Source organism: Malurus melanocephalus, unplaced genomic scaffold (assembly GCF_030028575.1).
Source record: "Malurus melanocephalus ecotype Western Australia unplaced genomic scaffold, MMel_1.1 scaffold_106, whole genome shotgun sequence".
In the NCBI taxonomy this organism is placed as follows: domain Eukaryota; kingdom Metazoa; phylum Chordata; class Aves; order Passeriformes; family Maluridae; genus Malurus; species Malurus melanocephalus.
Genome location: NW_026623338.1, coordinates 325,784 through 340,761, shown reverse-complemented (window position 1 = coordinate 340,761; position 14,978 = coordinate 325,784).

The following is a 14,978-nucleotide window of genomic DNA, read 5'->3' as shown; positions in this document are numbered from 1 at the left end:
ATAGGGAATCTAAATGTATCTGGATGTCAGTCAGTAATGTCCTTTTAAACTTTCTGCAGATTGTATTCTGAGCTATGTAGAACTGAAGACAAGTTACCATAACCCCAATAGCTCTCCTGTATGTAGATTTTGGTATTCTATTTGTTTACCTATTGCTAGGTATTTTTTTTTTTTACACAGTCTTCTCTTACCTGATTTATAGATTTGTGTTTAGGACCTTATTGTAAAAAGCAGTAGAAAGTATAAGCTCTTTCCTGAAGAGCATTGCACTGAGCCATCCATGACATATATTTAGGTTATCCACTTCCCATTTCACAGACAGAAGTTAGATATCCTTTCATTTTATTTTTTTTTCCTCTGGGTACATTATTCTATTTCGATGGAATTTTAGAAGTCAGCGTGAGGAAAACCAAATGTCATTACCAAATCAGAGCCTTACAGTTCTCTCAAAGTCATTGGCTTTAAATGATATTAGAAGTACGTGGAAGTATTATTCTATGAACTATGGTCAATTGGTTCCAGATGAAACATTGTTGTAGTCGCAATTTATTACATGAAACGRTCAATATGTCATAAATGCTTTTACAAGGTAGAGCCAGAATCTCTGTGAAAATACAACCAGCAGCCACACAGTCCACAGAGACTGCTTTCTGCACCCAGAGAAAACACAACACTGCAATTTTTCTTGGGATTCAGCTTTCACTCAGCGAACATTTCAACTTTCAAGGACTTGGCTGTTTAGTTTATTTTGGAAAAGGCAGGATGGCTCTGGAGGACTCAGGCRGCTGCAACCTCTGGGCTGAGGACAAAGCTGCCAAGGAGGAAAGGACCATTTCCTGATTAGAGTTTCCAATCAATGATATGGGCAGAGGCAGGAGATAAACACAACCAGCAGCAGAGGCACAAGACAGCAGTGTGGTGACTATGGTCACCCTTATAAGCATCATTTGYAATTGTCTACCATTTTTCAAACTTCTTAGATACAAAATTTTTAGGAGACATTTGAAGGCAGTTTTGCGAACTGCTCGGTAGTTCCTTTCAGCAAAATGGGTGGAGTAGGAAAAAAATCAGAGGGCTTTGTAGGCAATTCAATGTTGCTATCATTAACAAAGACAAACAGTCATCTATGAAATGCCCCAAAAAGAATTTGCAAAATGAACTGCTGTCTTTGCTAGCAGCTGTGTTGTGGGCATGAATTGCTTTCCCAAGGCTGGGAGAAGTAGAAACCACTTTTGCTGTGCTGAGGGGCTGTGGTGAGGAAAATCTGTGTGGTTTATTGCAGGTGTATACGGCAAATATTTGCAGAAGTGAAGCTGTAGTGCTTCTTTTCACACAAACGAGAAAAGAAAAAACAAATAATTTCTGCCAACTTAGATACTTCCATTGCAAAAAATATAACATCTTAATAACCTGTGATCAGAAACCTCCAGGCAAACAGCAGGGAGGGATTAGTGTGGAGCCTCTCATCAGCCTCCACAGGAAAGGCATCATGTTCCAAACTTTTTAACTTTGCTGGTGTGTAAGGAAAATTCTTACATGCTAATAGTCAAATTATGATTTCCCATGATTGAAAGGCAGGAGCTACTAAGCATAACAAAGTGAGTTTCCCCTGCTCACTAGGACATCTGCCAACGCTGTGATCAAATTATGGCTTTCCTTGGCCCACAGTCAGAAGAAGAACTGCATATCCTTGATCAAAAGCACAGTCTGCTTGGGTGGAGACATTTTAATTATTGGTGACAAAGCTGACAAAAGCCCTTTGAAGTGACAGTCTCAGGGTGGCTCATGTTCACATATGGGGGAATCAATTGACTAATTACAGCAAGAAATAGCCTCAACAATGGAACTGAAACGTGAGGTGGGGGGCTGTGCTGCACCAAGTCACAGGCAGCAGGTGTGAGGGTGCCCAGGCAAGCAGGAAGTGCCCAGGCTAAAGGCTGTGGGTGGGGGACGAGACGTTGGGGTAGATTGGTTGYTATAGGATGTGTCTGGCATTATAATCTGGTTCTTACTATGCAAAAGCAGCAGAGGGGCCAGCCCAAGAAATTGCAGTGGACAGAGCAGTGTTTCACTGTCGTGCCTTGCAAAGGCTTTATCATGGCCAGTTTCTAGCAGCAGCCCAGGGCCCTCTGCACCAAGCAGAGTTGCAGCACAGGAAACCAATTCCATAGCACTCTAAGGGATGGAAAAACCCAAAATAATTTCTACAGTTAAAGGACATGCCATCTTTTCCCCTAATTAAACTCACAGCAAAGGCAGAAAACAAAGGGAAAGGACAGTGGTAATCAGGGTCTTGCTGCACCTGGGTAAATCACCCCATCCTGTGAGGTTAAGCTGCGAGGAACAGTTTGTGACAAGGCTGAGAATGTCTGCTCTATCCCATCCTCCCCGGTAAACYAAAACCAGGCAGGCATCCTGAATTGCAGCCACAGGCCTCCTGTCTGCTAATGKGTGTTGGGAGGACTCATTTCAAAGGGTGGAAGTCACAGCACCCAGATGGATTCCCCTTTGGCAGCAGATGAAAGCTGTGTGGTTTCAGAACAAAGAGCTCGATTTTTGCATGTAGGAAATTAAGAGATCAGCTGAGCAATGTTATACAAGACAGAGGGGAAGCCTTAAAAGTTAAAAAAAGCACATTATATTTGATGCATTTGCCACTGGTGCTGTGAGGCATTCTGTGCTAAATGAATATGCAGTACAGTGCAGGTGAGGGCACTGGCCCAGGACAGCAGTGGTGACAGCAGATTACACCTCTTCTACACTGTCGGATATCATGGTTGCTAAAAGGAGGAGGAAAATGCTCTATTTTTTTTTTTTTTTTTAAACAAATCTATTTGTGGCTGTTTAGAAATGGACTCTGGAATAAGGTGCAAGCAATGGTGTCTGGCACTTAAGTTACAGAAACTGTAATAATTTCATATTTTTTCTCAGTTTGGCTGGACTTGCATGGTAAGAGCTGSCTTGGAAGGACTGAGCTGGCATCGAGTGTTTTCTCGTGCCTCATGGCTCCCATGCGTGATCCTGTTGAGAACACACCTGAGTCAAACCACGATTCCTGTGACACTGGAAGCTGAGAGCAGCTTTAAGATCCTGGCTCTCAGAAAATGCTGCTGTGCTGTGTGTAATTCCTCATTCCATGGTTTATAAATGCTGCCTCACCTGTCTTCCAGCCTGGTCTGCTGTCAGGGCTGTTCCTCACACCGTGTCCCTCGCTCCTCACTGTTGGTGAGGGCTGTCTCTCTCCTGAGGACATTTTCCCAGAGGCAGTACCAGTTTCAGGGACAGGCCAGGCAGTGCACGGTGGTGGGGCCAGCAAGGAATGGGCTGGATTTGGATGGATCCATCGCAGCGCAGCCCCTGCTCCCTCTCCTCACAGCGGCCTCTCTGTGSTGCTTGGGCCCCAATGGCAGCCATGGATCCTCCCCTGGCCACACCGTCGCCATCAGACCACATCCCCTCTCCGCTGCTCCCGCCGTTTCTGTGGACAGGACTGGCACAGCTGCTGTGTAAGCTGGCACCCAGCAGGTCGGTCTGCCTTCTCCAGACATTTTCCTCCAGACAGAAGGAGTGAAATGTTTCTGGGAGGAAGAGCGAGTCCCACCCCAGGCGGGAGGGCCCTCAGGGCCCCGAGGTGGTGCCTCGAGGCTCCCGGCGCTGTGGAGGCTGAGGAGAGTTTGTTTCAAACCTCRCACTGGGGTTTCTGGTGCACACCTTGGTGGCCACCCCACACTTTTGGGGGTTCCACCAGTCTCCCCCCAGCCCACAGTGCCTGCTGGAGGGTCAGGAGGGTTGTGAGGGAGCCCCAGGGGAGATGACATTTCTGTGCATCAGTGGCCAGGTGTAAYGCAGTGCTCCTACGCCTTCCTGAGGTCTGAGGCAAACMGGTCAGTAAACACATGGATTTGGGRATTTCTGCCAGGAGCCAGCAATGTCCAGACCCGGGCCAGGCTGCAGGCTCACACCTTGGAGAGCTGGTGGTGATGCAGGGCTTGAGTTGAATTGTGCCCGCTGATCCTTGTGTGCGTGGAAGGGGAAAGAAGGTGAGGGTGGAGCGATTCATGAATAATTAAATTCTGAGATGGAGGAACATATATAATGCATGATAAATTAGTTCAAGTGCAGCAGAAGAAGCATGGATAAGGTTTGTTTCAACAAGCAGAAAATGGGATGTGACAAGGTATTTACGCCAGAACAGCTGTTTGCTAAAATTTTTCATTTATTTRTATAGATTTCCTCCCCCTCACAGTTAGGGGTCAGCCTAGAGTGGGACAGAAATCAGCAACTGAGATGGAAAATAAGTTTGGTTCCTGCTGGGTCCCAGTCCAGCACACTCCCCACCTGGGAGGTCTCCCTCCCTGCTTAGTGCTCTTCTTTCCTTTCTGATAATCTATTGCAATATTTCCTGCCTGGCGGCTTGGGCTTCAGTTTGCAACAAAGACGGGTAGGGTAATGCTCTGAATTCCATGGAAACAGAGAGGCCYGTGTTGACTCATTCTAGCCTTTTCTGATCCCAGATTCCCTAAATGTTTTCTTTCTTCTAAACTGTATTTGCTGTTACAACATAAATTATTTATAAGATGTTACATTCGTTACAGATGGTAATGAGGCTGCCTAGCAGAGGGCATTGACTTTATACTGCAGTGTCAAACTGATTTAAAAGTGATTTAAGGAGGGGTGTGTGTGTAAATAAAAACCCAGTCCCTTCCTTTTATTGAACAGACCCAGCAGGTCTGTTCAAATTCACTTTTCCCATAAATAAAACGAAAGGCCAAAAGCTTCATTATTAGACTTGCAGAGTTGCTTCATCTGAATCAGAGCTCTGACTTGTTTCTTTYCCCAACTGTGAATCATTTAAGGTCTCCTGTCCTATGTTAAGGAATAAGTAAGGTATCTGTCACAATAGATCACAGGACACCTTACAGAGAAGGTGTTGTTACAAATACCTGCCACACAAAACCCCCAGCTTTACAGAGCTGGTTTCATCCCATTTTCTCATCACAGGCTGCTCATGGAAGCAACCTGGACCTGAGCATTGAAACACCAGTTCTTTGATCTTGTCTCTCCTTCCAGATTCTGCTCACTCTAAAGCAGCCCTCAGAGCAAGGGCCACTGGGTGCTGTGACTGCTGAGCTGCCTGCTCAAGAGAGAGTATCTCAAGAGAGGGCTTCTCACAGATGGACACAATTCGCAGGGAAGTGATTTCCTGTTACTCTCTTGCAGGCTGCTTTTTTACTCTAGGACCAATGCCTGCTYTCTGGTGCATATTGCACTTGTTTCTGGAGTCCTCTCAAGCAGGAACTGCTTAGACTTGAGATGGGTGAAAAAACACCAGTCTGAGTTCTCTGACTATTTTTTTCGTATATATGGCCTTTCATAATTCCTTACTAGAAAAAAATGAAACTATACAAAGTCATTGCATCCTGCTACCCTTTGTGAACAAAGTAGGTGTGAAGGGTTGAATGTGAAATAGTTTTCTCCCCAAAATCAATGCACTCTCTTTTAAAACTGAAGCCATCTATATATTAAAAATATAAATATTAAAGAACCATGCAAATACTGAGCCCATAAAACATACAAAACCAAAAGACTTCTGTTAAAAGGTTAAGACTGCCCAACCCCCTCACTGAGGACAGACAGATGCCAGCTGTATTTTCAGGTTCTGGAAGAGATGGGGAAAACAGAAGCAGCTTTTGATCTTGTGTTACAAAGAAGCCCAATGCAGATTTAACAGCCTTAGCTCTAACTACAAAGATATGATTCAGTTCCTTGAAGTGTCATAGGCTTCCTGCATGCTGCTGGGCTATCCTAGTGGTAAGCAACTGATGTAGCTTTCCCAGAAGGAACACCCTAGTTCACAAAATTCACAAAGGATAAATGTGCTAGAGAGAATAACAATGGGCTGTGGCCAGGCAAAGCACAAGAAACTCCTCAGTGAGCAGGTTCAGCAGAGTTCTGTGATTTTTCCTTTTTCTTTTTTTTTTTTTTTTTTTTTGGTAGGGTTTTTCCCCTTCAGCTATTTCAATGACTCACTGATTTGCATGGCCACTCTTGTTATGGAGTCTGAAAAGCTTTGAGTACACAATTGGGTTGATGAGGTGCCCTGTCAGCCATCTCTAATTCAGCTAGATTTCTTTTCTTTCTCTCCTTCTCCTTCCTAGTGCCTTAAACTAGATAGGCCATACCACTTTAAAACTAAAGTGGGACACAGGGATGTGAGAGAAAAAAAAAAGGAAAATTTCTGAACTCCCTGGCCTGTTCCAAATTAATTAGGGCCCAAACCATCTCACATATGTGTAGAAAGCAGCTTAGAAAATGTTCTCCATTACATTAAATTATTTAAATCCTGAAACTAAAGTTTATGATGAATGATAAACCAAACCCTTCACCAGCAGCTCTCTGTGTAGTTTGACCTTACTCCAAACACACAGGAGAAGAAAATGTATATCTTCACCAATTTTTTAGCACAGTATGCRCAACTTCCAGCCTAAATCCACCTGATGCTTGCCAGTGGGATGGAATACCTGGCTGATTTTTTTCTTTTCAGTGTGTGAAAATGGAGAAGCTCCTGGAAGCAGACTGCTCTGGAAACGTGCTTGGCATCCCCCTGTTTTGTATGTCACTAGTGTGGATCCTGGCCTGCTGCTGSCTTTGTGCTTTCCTGCTCCCAAAGGTAAGGGGGCTCCTCACTTGCTGTCATGTGTGCCTCAGTTTCCTTAAGATGGCTCCTCCCAGGAAGTCTGTGTCCAAGTTGGCTGACTCTTTGTGGCCAAGGCACTGCTTTCCTAGCTTACAATGTGACAGTCTTTTTCCAAGCCCAAGACCCTATTTGAGGGAACCTTCAGTGTGTTTTTGCCTTCAGGTTGGTGTGTGCTCTCTGCCCACCACCAATCTTGAATGGGCACTATGGATGGCAGCATTCCCTGACTCCAAATGGAACCCCGTATTTTCCCGAGATAGCAGAAGATCCCCAGCTGGAAGAAATGCCTGTGTGAATTGATATGGGACTATGCCAATTTGCATCAAAGGAAAATCCAGATCATAAATGCTTGCACATGTAGCTTAGAGCAGATCAGAGTGCAAAGTCCAGGCTGCTGAATTTGGTTAGGCTGTGCCTTTGTGCTGCCTGATATTAGCATAGTGTGGCTCTTGAGGAGCCTCTTTTCCAGCTCCTCCAGTGTAGCACATCCTTCAGAGCTCTGGGGGAAATATCTTTGGCTTGTGGCCCTACAAAAGAGCTGTAATACCAGCATAAATGGAGAGGCTTCACATAAATATGTAAAACTATGTCTACATATACAGGAGATTAAAGGCAATAGCACGTGAAAATGAAAACTGGTTATTGTTAACGACAATTCTGCTGACCCTATTCTAATATCTAATCTATTCTAATTTCCAATCTTCATATTCTAATACTTTTTTATCATTTGCTTTTTCTTTAAGAATCCCTTCCCATTTCAAGGTGTAGTGTAGCTTTTTGCATAGTCTTAACCTTCCAAAGGGCTGCATGCACTACAGACAACTTTGTCCTCAAATACATGTAGGTGAGGATATGTAATATGTAATGTTACTTGTGAAGACTGGATGGTATTTGCTTTTCATCTGTGTCAGGAGACTGAAAGGAATGTTGTTGGGAACATGGGATTTGGCTTGGGCTGCCCTTAGATTGTGTGGCAAGTCTGCTTTGCAGATAAAACACCTTGGTGCAAAATTTGTGTGGAAACAAATCCAARTAGTTTTTACCTCAGTGAGGTTAGGAGAAGTAAATGCCAGCAAGGCAGTAAAATACTGCGCAGAGACCACCTGTGCTTTTTCTCTGCTAAGATTTTGTGGTAAAATGTATAATCTRTTGTCAAAATATGTATGTTCAGACTGATGACACATGGGCCAGGTCTTCTTCAGARTGCTAATTTACAGGTAAAGACCTTCAAAGGCTTTTCTTGACCTGTTTTTATGCATAACTTCTACAAATGCCTTGTCACCTTTAGGATTTACTATTGCTTAGATAACACCTAGTAAGACTGACTTTTGTGACATTTGTTTTGTTTTTCCAAATAAAGGCAAGTCCTAAGGATCCCCAGATGTCAGACAGCTCTGATTGCAGCCTATGTGAAGCCTTGTTACTGGGATCTTTTATTGCTGCCGTAGGACTGTCAGGGTGAAATCAAGGGCTCCTCTGAATGGCARTGAATCCCAGGACAAGCACGTGGGGCTGAGGACAGGATGGCTTCCCGCAGCCACTGCAGCAGGTCCGGCTCTGGAAGATAAAATAGGGGTAAGGGTTTCACAGCCTCCACATTGCCCAGCATGAACTGTCTGCCTTCAAATGAAGAGCAATAATTCCCAGTGCCCCACAAAAGGCTTGGTTTGCTGTGRTACTCCTCTAGCAGCATGAATCCATGGCTCCGAATGTCACTGTRTTACTTCCCAGCACATGAGGCACCTGCTTGACTGATTCCTTTACCCTTGTCAGTGATCAGAATAGCTGTGCACCTATTTTAGCCAGGCAAGCCAAGTGCAAATTGTTTTCCATGCAGGATGACTGTGTACAGCAGCATAGGCAGGGGAAACTGGATTTTCGTAGAGCAGACCCTTAGTATGGGGCAAAACACTCGCCGGAGCTCTGATGCTGATTTTCTCCTTTATTGGCTGCTCCTGAGGCTGCAGCCRGAGGAACGGTCTCCTGTGGAACGGCAGCTTTAGACAATTTTATTGGCTGATGAATCTGATCTTGCCTGGCCACCTTCCAGAAGCACTGACTTGCCCGAGATGAGAGTGAGAGGAAGGTTGCTCTGCCTGGGGCTGTAAAGCAATTGTTTTGAGACCAGCGTAGCACCCATGCCTTGCTGCACGGTGAGTATAGAAAGACAGGTCCGTATAGCCACGTCTATATGCGTAAAGTGCTTTATGATCTAATTGCTGACACAATTAAATGTGCAGCTCCTGTGGACTGTGTCTCGTTTGCTGCTTAATTATGTGAAAATGTACCTGGTAAATGGCTTGCTGTCATAAAATGCTCGATTAACTGTTGCAGTGATCTGAGTTGAAACACTGTATTTGTGTCCTACTCTGGTTATTTCCTGTGCTGCAACACACTGATTYTAGCTTTTAGCCATGAGAGAGCAAAACGCAGCTGCAAGATGTTGATATTAAAATGTTTTCTTTGGTTTTGTTATTTTGCTAGTGGAAAACTAAAATACCAGAGCTGCTTGCTAATATTTGCTCAAGTCTTCTAAAAATTGCTGATTAATCTTGCCCTCTCTTTTTTAAGGGTAACTTCTGTGAAGTTTGATGCTATGGATCGTTTTGCAACTTGTGCTTTGCAACAGAGCAAAAATAGGGCAGTGCTAAGGAARGGAATGTTTTCAATATAGCCCCCAAAGTGTGTGGTGCTCAAAGTGGCARGATACTGCAGTGCACCTACATCAGTTGCAAACAGCTCTCCAGATAAACATTTCTGAAGAGCCTCCAGAACTATTGCTATCTAAGGAATTGATGATTGACCAGCAGCATTGGAACAGAATGAAAGAATGCAGCTTTTTAGACTGCAGCARTCCTCTAATACACAAAGATGCAGCTGATCCTGAGAGTATACCTACTGCTTCAAAAATTACCTGAGTTTCATTCCAACAACCTGCAGTGCCCCTGATACTTAGTATGGAGTTTGAAACTRTATTTTTGACAGCTTTGGGAAACAGCATTTTACCACTGTACTTGTTCAAAAATACCTCTCTCAAATGTTTTATCTTTTTTTGTTAGGAGAGGTGGTGCAGGAAGTGGGTGCCAGTGTATTCTGCAAACAGATCCCAGCTGAACGTAGTGCAGGAACAAAATAGCTTCCTCAGAGCTAAGACCAAGCWTTACATTAAAGCTGACTAAAGCTGTACACAATCCCTATAGATTTCCTGAGCTACAGCTTTTCATACTCTTGTGCTGTGCACAGGACAACTGTTGATGGCAATGATGTTGTTCTTCATTCTTATTCCTGAGGGCCAAGGGGGATCCTGAACAGATTCATGATTTGCCTTGGCTGGGATAGCTTTGCAGTWCCTTACTGGCATGGGGTGTAATAGGTTCCTTTGGGAGACAGAAATAGATGGCATGGTGCTGGCTATAGCCTCGTGGAATCACCTGCACTGCAGCTGCCTTTCCAAGCTGTGTCGAAATTATGTTTTGAGTACCCTGGAAAGAGGGCAGAGTAGGAGTTTGTAGGTGGAGGAGACACATGAACATTGATTTGCAGCTGTAGTTGTAAGGAGGAGTCTCCCTGTTACGTCCAAGTGGGGAAAAGAGGAGGTCTCACTTGGTGCAATTCCATCTGTATTTCAGCTCAGAWGGAGATAACTTGTTGAACTGGCTCCCATGACAAGTGGGGTGGTAGTCCATGAGGTCGTGTGACTCTGTTATAATCTATGGCTATGAGAGTGAAGTAGAACCTTGTATTAATGAGAAATGATGCAGCAAATATGGTTTAGTAGGACTTTTGTGCAATTGTGCTAGCTAGCATTGATAAATTTTGGTGCTGTCTTCTAAACATCTATTTTCTTGGCTCTGTAAATGGCCTAAACTATTTTTTCTTGCTCCTCTGTTTCTGCATCACTCTGGCTCCTATTCTTGCTGGCTGAGGCTTCCAAGTGAGCCATGGGAAGCTGACATTCATACTCACTGGATTTCAAACATCCCTTCTAGAAATTAAAGGCTTTGTCATTATATTGAAGATGRGGATATTTTATACCTAGCTTTATAGATGTGTTTGTGGTTTCCTGGGATTTTCTTGTGGAATCTGAATTAGAGTTTCCTTCTTAGTTTAGCACGTGTGAAAAACATAGTATTGACATACCATCTCATTGCCTGATAATTCTCCTGGACAATTTTTTGGTATTGCATTTGTGAAGTTGCAGTCTGGGGCTGTTATAGCTGTAATACCGGAAAGGAAGAAAAAGAGAAGGAAACTGTGCATGAAGATGTGAATTTTGCTGGTTTTAGATTTAAATGAGCAGCACTGAAGGTAACCCACAGTATAAATGAAGTTTTGCYACTAGGTAGGATGCAACTTTTTTGGAGGGGAATGAGTGATCTTCCTGATTCTTCAAAGGGCTCTTTGAAATYCCATTACTGGTGTGCTGCTGGTGTGTTCCTGCAAAATAGTAACCCTGAAACAGCTGAATACAGGCTGCTTACTTATTTCGAGCCTTTTCCATCACTCTACATGCAGCAGCAGGCAAAAYGTTGATTTCTGTCACTGTCAAGCTAGTAGAGGTGGCCTCACTATGGGCACTGGTGGAATGGATACCCAAGGAGTGCTCCTGGTGCCTGAGCTGTGTTGGTGGTCTCTGCAAGCAGTCCCAAGGAAGCAAGGGTGGCCCAGGACCCTGTGGCAGGACAGGGGATTAGGACCAGTCAAATGGGGTGAATTTGTCACATGGCCCTTTCCTGGCCTGCCCCTCAGCTTGTAGCAGCGTGAAGGCCACAACTGCAGCCAGCCTTACAATAGAGCACCAGATTTTTTGCTGTTCTGCTGTCAGTCCTTTGGTGTGGTGCTTTGTACCACAATTGCCTCCCTCAGCCTTGTAAATGTTGCAAGTTTCTCAGTTTTCTTGGAGCAGATAAAAGATAAGGGCATTTCTAGCCATTTTACCTTGAGGGGAAAAAATGGAAAAAAGTGAAAAGAGGAGGCTACTAAAAATATCATAAAGCTTGTGATCTTTGTTAATGATTATATTTGGCAATTCTGTAGAAATTGATCCAAGAGAAAACTATGYTTCTTTAGCTTATAAAAGCATTTATCAGGAAATATTTTGTTTTTAGATTAAGACCTAAGTTAAGAAAGTGGAAATACATTGATTTGTATTTTGACAGTTTAAAATAGCTTTTATGCAATGCTCTTACAGCATGTTCATTTGGAATGTGGACTTACAAATTGCAGTAGTATTTTAAAACACTTGGAATTCAGAATGACCTGTAAACTGTCTGCAGTGGTATTATTTTWATCTTTGCTGGTTAGCTTGGATGTGAATTTGTATTTCTGTGTATGTATATAAACATAATCRTATTAACATGTATGTAAGTAGGAAGCTGGTAAGCAATATGCTTATATATATGCCAGCATATTATTGAGTCATAATATTAAATATTTACTACCAATATCCGCGTGTAAACCTGATGTGTTGTGGATTCATGCTAGGAGTAATAGGGCAACAAACTGTTTATGCTCTGTGATACCGATAGACAGATCAACAGTGGGAGTGAAAATTGAAGTTGTTCTTCTGTTTCAATTATAGCCCAACAAATGGTGCGTTCATTTTTCATTGTTAATAAATGGCACATATGGCATATTTTGATCACATKCTCTGCAGTTTCTGCACCAGTAAGGCATGTATTTTCAGGGGATRCAGAACCTAAGATTTGATCTGGGCTTTCTAAGCAACTTATTGTCTTGAGTAAGGGAATGGACACCACTGGGAGAAGGTACCTTAGGTAGCTCAGAGTTTTCCAGTCTGAAGGCTTGGTGCAAGGTGCACCCACCTCAGCAGCAGAGCCAGCAACCTCCTCAYATTCCAAATCACATTTAGTAAAACCAGGAAGGGTCTTTCCCCACTAGCAAGTTTCATTCTTTCACAGAATATGTGAGGATGGTTTTTCCATGGTGCACAATCCAGATTCCAGGATGCCTGGCATGCAGGGACAGATAAAAACTAACTAGAGAAGAAATCTAGAAAGCAAAGCAAAACAAAGCAAAGCAAAATTAGCATTTCTTTGTGTGTGAGAAATAGGCATTGCCAAAAAAACCATTGGCCTGACACACACATCACTTGGAATAAAGACAATATATTTGCTTTTAATCACATTATTTATCATACCTTTTAGAAGCAAAACTGAAATCCATAGCCAGGACACCAGCTAGAGGCATTCAAGAATATCTCCATGGAAATACCATCCTGGAAAGCAAAGCTCGCTGAAGTTTGCTCATTATTATCTGCAGAGCATTACAGTCTGGGGGAAAACAGGAGCTAGGCGACAACTCATCTCCCTGCTTCTACACCCACAGTCACAACAATTGGATGGGTTATAGGATCTCTCCAGAGCAGCTCATGTCCTCCCTTTATGGTGTAGCTCTTACAGCCATTTTGATTGTAGTGGGCAGCCAGTATTAGGGACCTTTCTGGATACTCCTACCAAAAATGATGATGATTTTGTACAGCTCGCGCCTTTAATGTAAACTGAAATGTTTACAAAGCATGTGTAAACTGAAATGTTACAAAGCTTCTACTTCCTCAAACACCAGAGGTGTCCTCCCTGTCAATTTTCACGTGAATCTTCCAGAAGCAAGGAGATGGAAGATGGAAGCAGGGGAAAGGAGAGGGGGAAAGCCTATTGGTCTTTCCTCGGGAAAGTTCCATCAGTGACCTGTGGCCACTCGTATCTGCAACACTTCAGCAGCCCCAAAGTAGTTTCAGCTTCTGGTCTGGCAGTAGCAAATGACAAAACCGCATAGACTCACTCACCCATTAACCCATATAAGCAAAGATTTATGTCCCCTTAACCTTTTGCAAAAGATGGCCACAGTATGAAAGCTTAAACCCCAAAACAGATGGTGCATTTCTGCACCAAGTATTGTGTTGTGTGTGTGGTGAAATGTGGCTGGCTAAGTGTGTCCAGATGGACATTGCTCCTTTGATGAAGAAACCTTTAAAATGTGGCAGTTTGTGAGAATCTAGGCTAAAATAGGCTTTCACATGGAGAGCTAGTACAAGGCACAAAGTTGAAAAAATTGTTCTCCTCTTAGGTAACTGAAATGGGCAGGAGGGTGGGGGGTGGCTTTAAAAGATGTGAAATAATTTAATTTGTTGCTTCATGGAACTCAGATGTAAGACACTGAAAACAAGAAGTGATGTGAGCTTTCAGCCAATACTCTAGTTCTAAATGTTTCTCCAACAWACCTGGTTTCTCTTTTCTGCTGGCTTTTTACGAAGGATTCTGGGGGAAAATGCTCTATGTGATGGTACAGRCCTATAATTTTCAGGCTCAACTACAGAAGGATGACATGCTTTTTATTTTGGTTTTCCTTGAGAGGGTTCKGCAGGGTTTCTTAAATCCAGATGACTTGGATAGGTTTTAGGGAATATGTAATTTGCCAAGTGGAATATATGCTGGTCACTACCTCTGTTCATAGAGGAGATGGTAGCTAACAAAAAATGATGTCTGACAGGCTGTGCCTTACTGGGGAAGAATCTATKATCTCATCAGGTTCTTTTAAATTGCTGTAGCTCAAGATTAGGATAAAATATTTTAAAGTGGTCAAAAGCAGCTTTAAAGCCTCTGACCTTCGAACTTTTAGAGGTGGTTTAGGGGCTTATGCTGTCRAATCCTGCAATGACCTTGGAAATGTTTTTCTAGTCCATCTTCCTTGAATGAATAGAAATGTCTTGATTTGCTACAAGTRAAAATGGCCTAACTTTGACCACAAAGCATTATTGATCATGAACTTGATGAAATGTTATCTGTGAGGAGTAAAATTTGGAATTGACTTAATGAACTGATAAGATTTGTTAGGGACAGTCATGGTTAAATGCCTCAACCTTTGAAATATAAAAGATTATGCTTGAAAACAAGCATTGGGGGAAAATGCACTTGTTTTAGGAACAGAACAGTGAACACTTGCCCTGTGCAAGGCCAAGAGTTGGACTCAATAATCTTTGTAGGTCCCTTCCAAATCAGGATATTCTGTGATTCTGTGACTTGAATTATTTTCCGGAGTCCATATACAGGAAACAGGAATTTCCTCAAGCAGTTCTATCACAGCAGATTAGGTTTTTATATTAAATGTTCCTGCTGGGTCTGCAAACCAAACCTCATCCCTCTTGCCCTTATTTAATATAGTGGACATAAAAGTTTAACATTTAAAAAAAGAAAAGGAAATATTTAGTCAACTTCTTACCGCTCTTTTGTGGTAGGAGGCGGTGGCTGGATGGAAGGACAAA